At 44.3% G+C, this 12,742-nt stretch overlaps 1 long non-coding RNA gene across 1 annotated transcript; it reads left to right on the top strand.

The window, feature by feature from the left end:
* The first annotated feature begins 925 nt into the window (after window positions 1–925).
* LOC310718347 lies at window positions 926–2,169 on the top strand. The gene is made up of 3 exons (XR_014531120.1): window positions 926–1,010; window positions 1,090–1,186; window positions 2,014–2,169. It is a non-coding gene; the product is annotated as an uncharacterized lncRNA (long non-coding RNA).
* Window positions 2,170–12,742: the final 10,573 nt, after the last annotated feature.

Here is a 12,742-nt window from a genome sequence, read left to right as displayed (position 1 = left end):
GTAGAAAACAGATTCACTCCTGATAGAAATGACCACTGCAATGAAAAACTTAAACAAATTTTATTTAAGATGGAAAAAGCAAATTTTTAATGTTATTTAATTTACAAAATGTATCAAAAAAGATAAATCACCTTCCCGTGGGCTCACCACCTGCAGGAGGGACCGTAAGGGATGGTGCTGTGGGGATTGGGCAGCGGTCGAAGGCCTGTTTAGACTGCTGCCCCCGCGACCCGAATTACGGATAAGCGGGAGAAAATGAATGAATGAATAGATAAATCACAAGTATCTTTTCTTCACTTTTTTGTTTTATACATAGAAGTTGAATTTGTTTACCCATAATTTCCACAGCTGGGTCTTTCTTTTACAACTGATTCTGGTTTAGTATGGCTTTGTTTTGGTTAAAGAAAATAACAGATTAGATTACTTCTGACTGGTGCTAAGGGCACATTGCCATAAGCTTTTAAAAAATGATTTTACAAAACATGTTACAGCTAAACTTTTGTACTGTTTTTCAAGGTCAAAATTAGAATGTTTCTTTGGTGGAGGATTACGAGATAATATGTACATAGTAAAGTGTGTAGTAAGTTATCTAAGGTTTTCAATTCTTTGACAAAGGTTCTTACAAAAAAGAAAAGTTGCTACAATTCTTTCAGTCTCTTTTTATTTAGCATCTGTAAAATACCAGACCTGTTAATATAAGTGAATTTATTGTGATGACCTCACTGTACTGTAAAATTTCTGAGTAATAAATGTTTGTGATGGGAGATGTGTGATTTGTCACATTGCTTTGCTCAAAACCACAGTGAAAAACTGTTACAAAAGAACAAATGTGTAATTAATGTGTTGTGAATTAGTATTATAAGTGTAGCAGTATGGTCGGATGTCAGCTGAGGCTGATTATGCTCATTTGCCTCCCTATAAAGTTGTTTCGGTTCGTGTTGTGTGTGCGTTTGCTCTTTGTCCGCGAGCGAGCCGCCGTACTTCCGGGTTTACGTGCGGATAGTGGCAAGGTAGGAGCTGTTGGTAGTGAATAATTTGTAATGGTCATGGTCTATCACACTGGGTTCTTATGAAATTATTTTATTTAAGGGTGGATTGAGGAGCTTTGTGGGGAAGCCGTTAATTGTTGGTCAGGAAGACGTGTTTATTAAACGTCTGCATCCGTGCCTCGTGAGTCGCCGTACAGGTATGTGTTGACGCTGACTTTATAATGAAGGTTATATGGGCTTTAACAATCGGCTGATTAAAGTGTGTTTTCCCTATTTAAGGTGCGGGTCAATGTGCAAGGGACGTTACAGTGGGCTGCTGCTGTAGTGGGCTGCTATAGTGGGCTTTTCACTTGCTGTGTGGCTTTCCTGCGCTATGTGCATCGTTTACACGGCTTTGATGTTGGCTTGACTGTTTGCCTTTTTTCCGACCGCAGCTGCTCCACGCTACATCATCCGTGCTCTGCTTTGCCTGCTTCGCTCTGCGTTGCCTGCTTCGCTCTGCGTTGCCTGCTTCGCTCTGCGTTGCCTGCTTCGCTCTGCGTTGCCTGCTTTGCTGGGTTCAGCTGAACATTGTTAATTTATGTTCCTGTTCTCTGGAGCTCTGTGTTACTTCCATTTGGCACCAGCTGATTGACATTTTGCTGCTCTTCTATGCTAACAGTTTCTTGTTGCAGCATTTAACTACCTGCAGGATCAGCTGGACCAGGGGCATGGTGCTTATTTCCAACGGTAGTGTGAGTAACTGATTTAGAACTGATCCATTTCTTTTGATTTCTATTCTTTTCCATTGGTTTGAAATAGTGGTATAATGTTTTTTTTTTGTTTTCTTAAGTAGTTGTGTTTTTAATTTATTTCGAGATGTAAAGTACCTCTCCTCTGTTCATGTGCCTCTGTAAGGATTTTTATTGGTTTTCTGCCTATTTCAGCCCTATTTCAGTTGACTGTGTCAAGAGCCAGGCTGTGTATGCGATGCTTGTTGTTACCTGTGTTTTTAATTACTTTTGTTTTCTTCTTTTGCCTTCAGGAGTGGGGTGGCCAGTGGCAGCAGATTAGCATCTTGTGGTGGTGGGTTCCTTACCTGGTTGCAGTGCAGTGTTCACAGTGAGGTGTGGTGTGCTGTGGTGCGTGTGCACGTGTGAGTGTTCTCTCTGCTTAGGGCCCTGTGTGCGCTCTGCTTAGGACATCAGGCCTTCTCCCACTCTGAAGTGTTGTTTGTCTTTTATTTTGTTTGAATCTGAAATTATTTTAAATAAAGTTTTGTTATTTACTCAACTCCGGTCTGATACCTGACCAAGTCGTGACGAACCTGTGTGCCTTAAGGTTGAGGGCAGTCCCGGAAATAGCCCCCGGGTGGCGTAGTCGGTATAAATTATTAGTTGGTAACGTCATAGTTGGTGTAGCCGGTATAAGTGTGACGAGTCGGCACCGCCACATTTGGCGTAGTCGGCAGGATTTTCGACTGGTTATCAGATTCAGACTTTGAGGAGGTTTTTTTTTCTGTTCTTTGTGCGTTTCTTTTATAGCACGCTGGTGACAGAACAGTGGTTGGGTGAGTACCTTTGTAGCATGGCATGGATAATGAATTGCAGGAGATGCGGGATTTAGTAGCCCAATTGCGGATGGATAATGAGAGGTTGCGACAGGAGCGGGCGGCGGTTAAGCTGCCCAATCCTGGCGCACCTTCTGTTAGTGTAGCACACCCATCTACATCGCGATCAGCTAAGGTGGGTGCCGGTACAGTTGAACGATTTGTATTTATCCCGAGGGATCGACGCTGCCCAAATTTCAATGGCAGGTCTGGTATCAGGATCGACGAGTGGCTTGAGGAGGCTCAAGCGTGTATGTGGGTTCGTAATATGACCCCCATGGAGCAAGCCTTTTTCCTGTATGATCACCTTGAAGGAGAGGCCCGAAACGAGATTAAATATCGGTCTAGTGCTGATAAGAGCGATCCAGACAAAATTATTGCAGCATTGCGTGAAGTGTATGGTTGTGCAGATTCGTATATTGCGTTGCAAGAAACATTCTTCTTTCGGCGGCAGCGCGAAGGAGAAACCTTATTGGAGTTCTCCTTGGGGTTGTTGAGGCTTTTTGAGAGGGTGAAAAGCCAGTCGCCATGTGAAGTTTTAAATGGTGATTTCATTGTGCGAGATCAATTTGTTGAATGTGTCTCAGATAATGCGCTTCGTAGAGAATTAAAACAACTGATACAACGTCAGCCCACTGTAACGTTGCTAGATGTTCGGGGAGAAGCGATTCGTTGGGAACGGGAGGGATTGCCAGGGGGTGCTAGGGGTAAAAGTCAGTCGGTCCCCCTGGTGAGCGGAATCCAGTATGAGGTCCGGGGAAGTCCAGAGATGGGTTGGGCTCAGGTAAGTCGTACATCCGAGTTAAATGAGCTACGAGAAATGCTGCACCGGCAGCAGGAGCAGTTAGATTTGCTTACCCAAACTATCGCCCGGAGTCAGACTACCTTTTCCCAGAGTCGTGCACCTCGTCCAGCTCAATTGATCTGTCGACGGTGTCAACAACCGGGTCACTTTGCAAGGGAAATTCCATATATTGGCTATCTCGAATTGGATATTGAATTGTGTGGTAGTAAGATCCCTAATTGTGGAGTGTTGGTGGTCCGTGATCCTCCGGGCAGTGGCACAGACACGCCTGGTATCTTGGGCATGAATGTGCTTAGCCGTTGTTATCGGGAGCTGTTCGGTCGGCACGGATCCACTTTATTCGAGTTGCCAAGTGTGGTGAGGATGAAAATATGACCCAAGTATTTCAAAATTGCCAACAAGTTGTTCGCGCTGCTGACCGTGGAAATAACATAAAGGTAAGGGGGCGTAGGGTATGCCGCATTTCTGGCGGCACTTTGATGTTCGTCACGGCTACCTGTTCCTCTTTGCTCGCTGGTAAGGCAGTGTTGTTTGAGCCCACCGAGACCAGTTTGCCTGCGGGACTATTGGCTTTGCCCTCTTTAGTACAGGTGAGAGGGGGGACTGTTTCGGTCCCTGTTATAAATGTCGGTACCGTCAACGTAGTACTGTATCCCACTACGGTTATTGGAATGTTAAGGGAGGTATATTTAGTGGGGCTACCAAATGAATTGACCGAGGTCTCAACCTTGATTGCGCGGGTGGCTTCTTGTGACACGTTGGGTATGTTGGCGCAGATAGAGTTGGTTGACTTAGGAGGACTGTCGGTTGAGGAACAGGAGCAGGTTAGGGCTCTCCTTCGTGAGTATCAAAGTGTGTTCTCGATACACAAAGGAGATCTGGGTTGTACCAACTTACTCTCCCACGAGATCCCCCTAACCGATGACATTCCAGTCCGGCAGCGGTACCGACGTATTCCACCATCCGAGTATGAAGTGGTTAAGACCCACATCAGTCAGTTGTTACTCACAAATCATCCGGGAGAGTTGTAGCCCATACGCCTCCCCCATCGTGTTAGTTAAGAAGAAAGACGGTAGTTTACGTATGTGCGTAGACTACCGTCAGCTTAATTCCAAAACACGAAAGGATGCGTTTCCGTTACTTCGGATCGAAGAGACGTTGGATTCATTGACGGGTGCCCACTGGTTTTCCACTTTAGATCTGGCCAGTGGGTATAACCAAGTTCCCGTCTCTGAATCCGACCGTCCCAAGACTGCCTTTTGCACGCCATTCGGGTTATTCTAATGGAATCGGATGCCGTTTGGTTTGTGCAATGCGCCAAGTACGTTCCAGCGCCTGATGAAGCGGCTCTTTGGTGACCAGCGTCACCAGTCTGTTTTGTTGTACTTGGATGATATCAGTGCAACAGCATTTTTGAAAGGTTAAGGATGGTGCTGAGTCGCTTAAGGGCCGAAGGCCTCAAGGTAAGGCTGGAAAAATGCGCGTTCTTTCAGGAAAGGGTTACATATTTGGGGCATGTAATCTCTGCCTCGGGAGTAGCAACAGACCCGGTTAAGGTTGAGGCCGTGGCTCAGTGGCCTTGTCCTGGGACATTGGCCGAGCTGCGGACCTTCCTGGGGTTTGCCAGTTACTATAGGCGTTTTGTTGAGGGGTTCGCCAAGTTGGCGGCCCCGTTACATCAACTAGTGGCAGAGCTAACACGAGGTAAGGTAGGTAAGCGCAGTCTTCAGTTGGCAGCGGTGTGGTCTTCACAATGTGAGGACTCGTTTCAAACTTTGAAGTGAAAGCTTACCACTGCGCCCCAGTGTTGGCGTACGCAGACTTTACACGGCCCTTTATATTGGAGGTCGATGCCAGTTATGCAGGGCTCTGATCTATGTTGTCGCAGGAAGTTGAAGGGAAGGTTAGACCTGTTGCATACGCTAGCCGCGGTCTCCGGCCTGCAGAACGGAATACGGCCACTTATAGTTCTATGAGGCTCGAATTCTTGGCCCCTAAGTGGGCCATGGCTGAGAAATTTCGTGAATATCTGTTAGGACATAAGTGTGTCGTACGTACGGATAACAACCCACTAAGTCATTTGGCTACAGCCAAGTCAGGCGCTACCGAGCAAAGGTGGGCTGCTGAGTTGGCTGCCTTTAATTTTGTGATTCAGTACCGGGCAGGCAGAACCAACCAAAATGCTGATGCGTTGTCACGATTAACAACTGTGCAATCGGAGGCCGGTGGTGGTGGGCAGTTAGGGACTGTGGTGCCTGAGCTTTTGCGGCGATCAGTGATCGTAGGGCACGCGGAGGTTGCCCAGTCGCTCAGCACCTGATATTAGCACTCTACAGCAGGCGGACCCAGTGGTAGGGGAAGCCTTGAGGTTTTGGTGGCAAGGGCAACGACGGACTCTTGCTAAGCCGGTGATTACACTCCTCCGGCAGTGGGACCGGTTAGTAGAGCAAGAGGGCCTTTTTATATCGTAGGTCTTTCAGGCCTGATGGAGGGGAAACAGTGTTTCAGGTTGTCGTGCCAGTTTCTTTACAGCCAGAGGTATTAACTTCTTTACATCAGCAGCATGAACATCAAGGTGTTGAACGGACCTTGGAGTTGGTACGGCAACGCTGCTACTGGCCAGGTATGTCCGCAGATGTGGCTCAGTGGGTTCAGGAGTGCGAGCGGTGTCAACAAGCTAAAGATGTGGCACCAATTCCTCAAAGCTACATGGGCCACTTATTGGCATCTCGCCCAAATGAGATTGTAGCCGTTGATTTTACCATGTTAGAGCCATCTCAGGCTGTGCAAGAAAACGTGCTTGTGATGACTGACGTTTTCAGTAAGTTCACGGTGGCAATTCCTACTTGGAATCAGCAGGCTAGTACTGTGGCCAGGGTCTTGGTGGAGGAGTGGTTCTTCAAATTTGGGGTTCCTGGTCGGATTCATTCTGACCAGGGCTGCAACTTTGAGTCTAGCCTGATTCAACAAGTGTGCAGCCTGTATGAGGTGGGAAGGTCATGCAGCACTCCATATTATCAACGGGTAAAAGAGCTGCCATTGTTGGAGGGCCAGTTGGTTTATTTGAGAGACTATGGGGTCTGGGGTCGACATAAGATACATGATCTATGGAGCTCTACTGTATATCAGGTGGTTAAAGCTTCTCTGTCTGGTGGTTCAGTGTATACAGTAGCTCCGGTGAGTGACCTTAGTCGAGTTCGGCACGTTCATCGGTGTGCCTTGAAACCTCGAGCGCAAGGGGAGGTAGTATCAGAGGACCTCTCTGAGGGTCCAGATGAATCACTAGTGCCCTTGGAGCCCGAGATAGAATTAGAAGATGGGGACCTGGCATATGTGGTTTCTGAGGTTCCACAATTAGCTCATGGGGGGAGCATTGCAAGTCCAGACACATTAGGGATGGTGCTTGCTGATGATCCTCCGGCATTTACAGACACATCCAATGTTGAGTTGGTACCCGTGGTAAGGCCTCCCTCCTTGAACCCTCCTCACCCGTTAGGGGTGGTTCCACGTCGGACAGGACGAGTAGGGGCAGGACAACATTCTAATGTGCACCATCTACCACGAACAGTAGGAGCTGGAAATGTAAGTGCTCCAGATCCTTCAGTTTGTGGGGCTAATGCAGTTATAGCATTTTTCAGGCCCTGGAATTAGGGTCTTATGTTTAAATACTTCACCGTCGGGACGACAAAGACGAATGGGGGGGGTGTAGAATGTGGCAGTATGGTCGGATGTCAGCTGACTTTGCTCATTTGCCTCCCTATAAAGTTGTTTCGGTTCGTGTTGTGTGTGCGTTTGCTCTTTGTCCGCGAGCAAGCCGCCGTACTTCCGGGTTTACGTGCGGATAGTGGCAAGGTAGGAGCTGTTGGTAGTGAATGATTTGTAATGGTCATGGTCTATCACACTGGGTTCTTATGAAATTATTTCATTTAAGGGTGGATTGAGGAGCTTTGTGGGAAAGCCGTTAATTGTTGGTCAGGAAGACGTGTTTATTAAACGTCTGCATCCGTGCCTCATGCAGCATCTAAATCTCTAATTCTAGCACAGAACTGATCTACCGACTTCTCTAGTAATCTGTCTGTCGTGATGCGAATCATTTGAGCCTGAGAAGCTTTCATGTTATTCAAACAAGTATTTATAAACAACACATTGTGTGTATCATCAGTTGGCAGTTTAGAATTATTCTCCCATGCTGCTTTAAAACGCACCACAAAGGCAGACGGCGTTTCTTTAAAACCCTGCCTAGTGTTAGCTGCATGTGAAATGTCACGCTTGGATGCAATTCTGTTATCCAGAAAATCCCTTAACTCATTATACATTTGCATTACATTGGCATCATTTTCCCAAAAAATCTGGTGACGGTTCGCGGCCGTGCCCTCGCCTGTAATGGCATCATTAACTCGCGCGAGGGTCGGACATTTTTCTATGATCAACTCCTCTGTAACATCATCTCCCAATGTATGCAAAAGAATAGTTCTAAAATCAGGGCCCGTTAACTGTGCATACCGAGTGTGGCTTTTTAAGATCTGTACATATTTCGTGGGGTTAGTTGGAATAGTAAGACTCCTACATATAGCATCAATATCACTAGCTTTCGCTGGTTTAACATGTACTTCGTTTCGCTCTCGTACAAATGCAAAAGCGGGCTGTAAAGATTTATCAACAGGCAGCGCAGGATAAAGACCAGGACTAGTAGACGGTGTCGAATTGTATGGTGGAGGCGATTGTTTCTTATTCAAAGAGCATTTAGAAGCATTGACTCTTTCTGGACCTTTGTCTCAGTACTTCTTCATATTTACCCATTTATTATAGGACTCACGCATATAAGTGTAGTCCCAATTCGGATCGCCCCATCCACCGTTCACCATAGAATACGCATTTTCCATATCGCGGGTCTTAAATGACCCATGTCTAAGAAAATTATCTACCTGCGACATGCATTCACTCCATCCTGCCAAATTATCTCAATAAGGATTAGTCCAGTAACCGGCACTATTCCTATACATCCAATCTTTGGGGTTTTCTTCCGGCAATGGGCGAGAAATGTTATGACCCATCTTCTTAACACAGAACAAAGAACAGACACACAACAGTTAACACTCAGACAATACACACAACACAAGACACCAGGGGAATCGCAGTCTTCAAACAAAATGAGCAATCCAATCTCTCCAACTAAATCACAAATTTTTTAAGTTAGGAGAAAAAAATAGACTTTAAAGCCAAAACAAGATTGAAGTCTTTTGAAAAAAAGTTAAGTCTTTTCAAAATGTCTGTTTTTCTTTAGTTTCTTTTCTCTATTCTCTGACTTTTTTATTTATTTATTTTTTCTAAACAATTAATTTTTCATTTATCTATTTTTTTCGGGCATATAAAAATTATCTTGGATTCTTTTGGATACTTCAGACAATATCAACTATATTAGACAGACCGTAAAAAACGTCTTCTAATCTTGCATCTTACATCTAAGGTGAGGGAAACCATGTTGCGACGAAATCATCCCACCAAAGGAAATTATCATTAATTCGACAATTAATGCATAACCAAGACACGAACACACATGCAGCCCTATTAGCTGGCAAACGGGACAATCCCCGCAAACAAGGGAATACATTAAACTCACCTTGATGCGTGATCTCCCTCTGGATATTGTCGGAAAGTATCTCGCTTATGACACCAAAACTGTTAGATTTTTATTATGCCTAAAACGAAATGACTGGAGAAGTTTTCCAAACGACCTGCAAAACCCGTAATGTCTTTTCTGATCAGGGAAGAATCACACCGCACACAGAATGTGGCAAAATGTGGCAAAATCCTGAGTCGATGTAGCAGACTGTTGACATTAACAACAGTCCAATCCATCCTTAAAGCTCCCGTTCTTACTCCGGAATGTCATGGAATCACCCAAGGCGTTGATGAGAAACCGTCCCAAGATGCACAGAGTGGCCTCCAGTCAAAGAGAACACTATCCAGAGGCAGGCCTGGACGAAGTGGGAAGATCCACGGAGGGGAGAGGGGCAGGAACAGTGGTCACTGGAGCCTCAGGAGCATGTTTAACTCGACAAAGAGATAGTGTGAGAGAGAGAGAGAGAGAGAGAGAGAGAGAGAGAGAGAGAGAGAGAGAGAGAAAAGGGGTGATGGAAAGAGAAGTATATGGATTATTAAGTGTCTTTATTGTTGTATGAAAGTTAATATTACTGTGCAGTTTGGACCCCGGCAAGACTCGCTAAGTCAGCATAACTAAAAGGGGGAACCAGAGAGTAACACCAACATAAGAAATCTCTTGGATAAAAAACGACCCACCACACCACCATCAACAAACCTGAGTGAATGTGAGAGAGTGAACGCTGATCTCTCTCATCTGGCTTTGCTGAAATATACAACTGTGTATCATCAGCATAGCAATGGAAGCGAATACCATGTTTATGTATAATTTCACCAAAAGACAGCATATATAAAGAGAAAAGCAGTGGGCCTAAGACAGATCCTTGAGGGACACCAAACTTTACCTCAGAGAGCGTGGAGAACTCACCATTTACGTCAACAAACTGATAGTGATCAGTCAAATAAGACCTGAGCCAAGAGAGAGCTGTTCCCTTTATTCCAACAACGTTCCCAAGTCTAGCAAACAGTATAGTGTGATCAGTGGTGTCAAAAGCTGCACTAAGGTGGAGCAAAACCAGTAAAGAGACAAAACCCTGATCAGAGGCCAATAGCAGGTCATTTACCACCTTAATAATTAACTAATGCCTGATACATTTCAAAAATGTTATTCATAAGTAGGTGTGAGCATAACTGCTGTGCTACAACCTTTTTTAAACATTTTGGATATAAAAGGGAGATTTGATATTGGCCTGTAGTTGGCTTGTAAAATATTACTTGTAAAATACTTTGGATTTATATTAACTGTCTGGATTTCTTGCCTGATGTTTTCAACTTTATTATCAAAAAAGTTCATGAAATCATTACTACCTAATGATGGTGTGCATCTTAGTCCAGTGCTTTTATTTCCTGTTAATTTTGCTTCCGTGCTGAATAAAAATCTAGGATTATGCTTGTTATTTTCTATGAGGGTGGAGAAATATGGCGATCTAGCAGCACTAAGAGATTTTTTATAATTTAGGAGGCTCTCCTTTCTTGCTTTTTGAAATACTGTTAATTTTGTTTGAAGCCATTTACGTTCTAATTTCCGAGTGGTCTGTTTTAAGGTGTGTGTATGATCATTATACCACTGTGCTAATTTTTTCTCCCTGACCATTTTGGTCTTAAAGGGGGCTATATCATCTAGAGTATAACGTAACATTGATTCTAGGTACTTAGTGGCCCAGTCGAGCTCTGCGGTGTCAGACGGAGATCTATTTAATATCGTAATATCTGGAAGATTATTGATAAAACGCGCTGCTATAACTGACGTGAAAGTACGCTAAACATGGTAACGTGGTAAGGTAGTAATGCAATGACTGAGGCAGATTTTAAAAGAAACGAGATAATGGTCTGAAATAGCTTCAGACTGTGGAATTATGACTGTTTTTTATTTTCAATCCAAATGTTAACAACAAATCAAGAGCGTGTCCACCACTATGAGTGGGTCCTATAACAAAAACTTTCTTTCGGCTTCTCCCGTTAGGGGTCGCCACAGCGGATCCTCCGCACGTTTGATTTGGCATATGTTTTACGCTGGATGCCCTTCCTAACGCAACCCTCCCCAATTTATCCGGGCTTGGGACCGGCACTGAGAGTGGCTGGGGATGGTTCCCTGACTGGGGATCGAACCCGGGTCGCAACAGTGAGAGCGCTGCATCTTAACCACTAGACCGGTCCTATAACATTCTGATTAATTCCAACTGAATCTAGAATGGACACAACTGCTGCTCTTAAGGAGTGTTCCTGATTATCAAAATAAATATTAAAGTCACCAACAATTAATGCTTTGTCTAAAGAAGTAGCTAAATTTGTGATGAAATCTGCAAATTCTATGAGAAAATCAGAGTAGGGCCCTGGGGGTCTATAAATAATAATTAGTGGAATTGACTGACTGGACCTGCTTTTGGACACTGAATATTTTATGTTGGTGTAAAGAACTTCAAATGTTTTACATTTGTGTTTAGTCTTTTGTGTGACGCTTAGATTATTATTATTATAAATAGCTGCGACTCCGCCTCCTCTGCCATTTAGACGGGGTTGGTGTATGTAACTATACCCAGGAGGACTTGCTTAATTTAATGCTACATATTTATTCCGTTTAATCCACGTTTCTGTCAAACACATTATTTCAAATTCCTGGTCGGTAATAATTTCGTTTATAGTAAGCGCTTTTGAAGTGAGAGATCTAATATTCAACAATCCTATCTTTAGATCAGAGGTGCTGGCTGTGCGTTCAGTCCTATTTAATTTAATGTTAATCAGGTTACTTAAACAGACTTTCTAAAAATTTCTAAATTTTGGTTTTGCTCGGGGGACAGACACAGTCTCAATATGGTGGATCCTGAGTGACAACTTTGTGCAGCTAGCAGACGTTCGGTTTAGCCTGTCTGTCTGCTCCGTGGCCTAATCACGGACATCGTGGACATCACATTCTGCCCATCCGACCCATCATTGTCCGCAACAGGACCGCCAGTGCTGTTTGAGAGGTCAGCAACCCATCGAGTAGTCCTTTCATCTGCAAGATGCTCAAAGTTCATCATCACTCAAACTGGATAACTGTTCCTCGACAGCGTCTGTATCAGGCAATGGCAGAAAGTCAACTGGCATAATCAGATTCCTATGAACAGTTTTAACAACACCAGAAGGGCTTCTGAGTTTGTACGTGTTTAACAAGGAATTTTTGTTGATCACTATGTAAACTGTACTCTCCCAACGATCTGCCAGTTTCTTTTTTCCTCTTTTACCTTTGTTGGCCAATAAAGCTCTTTGATAAATATCAACAGGTTGTCCCTTACTCTTCTTGTTATACACTTCTGCCTGTCTACGTTGCTGTTTTCCTGAATGTGACTAAGCAAGTTTCATAGCCTTACAGAGGTCACCCTTGAGTGACTGCACATACTTGTCAATGTCAACTGTTTCTTCATACAAAAGTACACCTTCAAACATAAGGTCAACAGGTAGCCTCGAAATATAGCCATACATGAGAAAGAAAGGTGAAAAACCTGTTGTCTCATGAACTGTACAATTATATGCAAAGGTCAAGGTGTTGACTGCCCCCAGACTTTAGATCTGGGGGCAGTGCACGAATCATGTTACCAAGAGTGTGGTTCATTCTTTCCACCTGACCATTGCCCATTGGATGGTATGGTGGGGTGTGAGTTTTGTTAATACCAGCCAACTGACACAGCTCCGCAATTAACTAGCTCTCAAAATTGGCAC

The sequence above is a fragment of the Silurus aristotelis genome (genome assembly GCF_946808225.1).
Source record: "Silurus aristotelis genome assembly, chromosome: 23".
Taxonomy (NCBI): Eukaryota; Metazoa; Chordata; class Actinopteri; order Siluriformes; family Siluridae; genus Silurus; species Silurus aristotelis.
The sequence above is the reverse complement of the archived record's forward strand: the minus strand, read 5'-3'. Positions and strand labels throughout refer to the sequence as shown.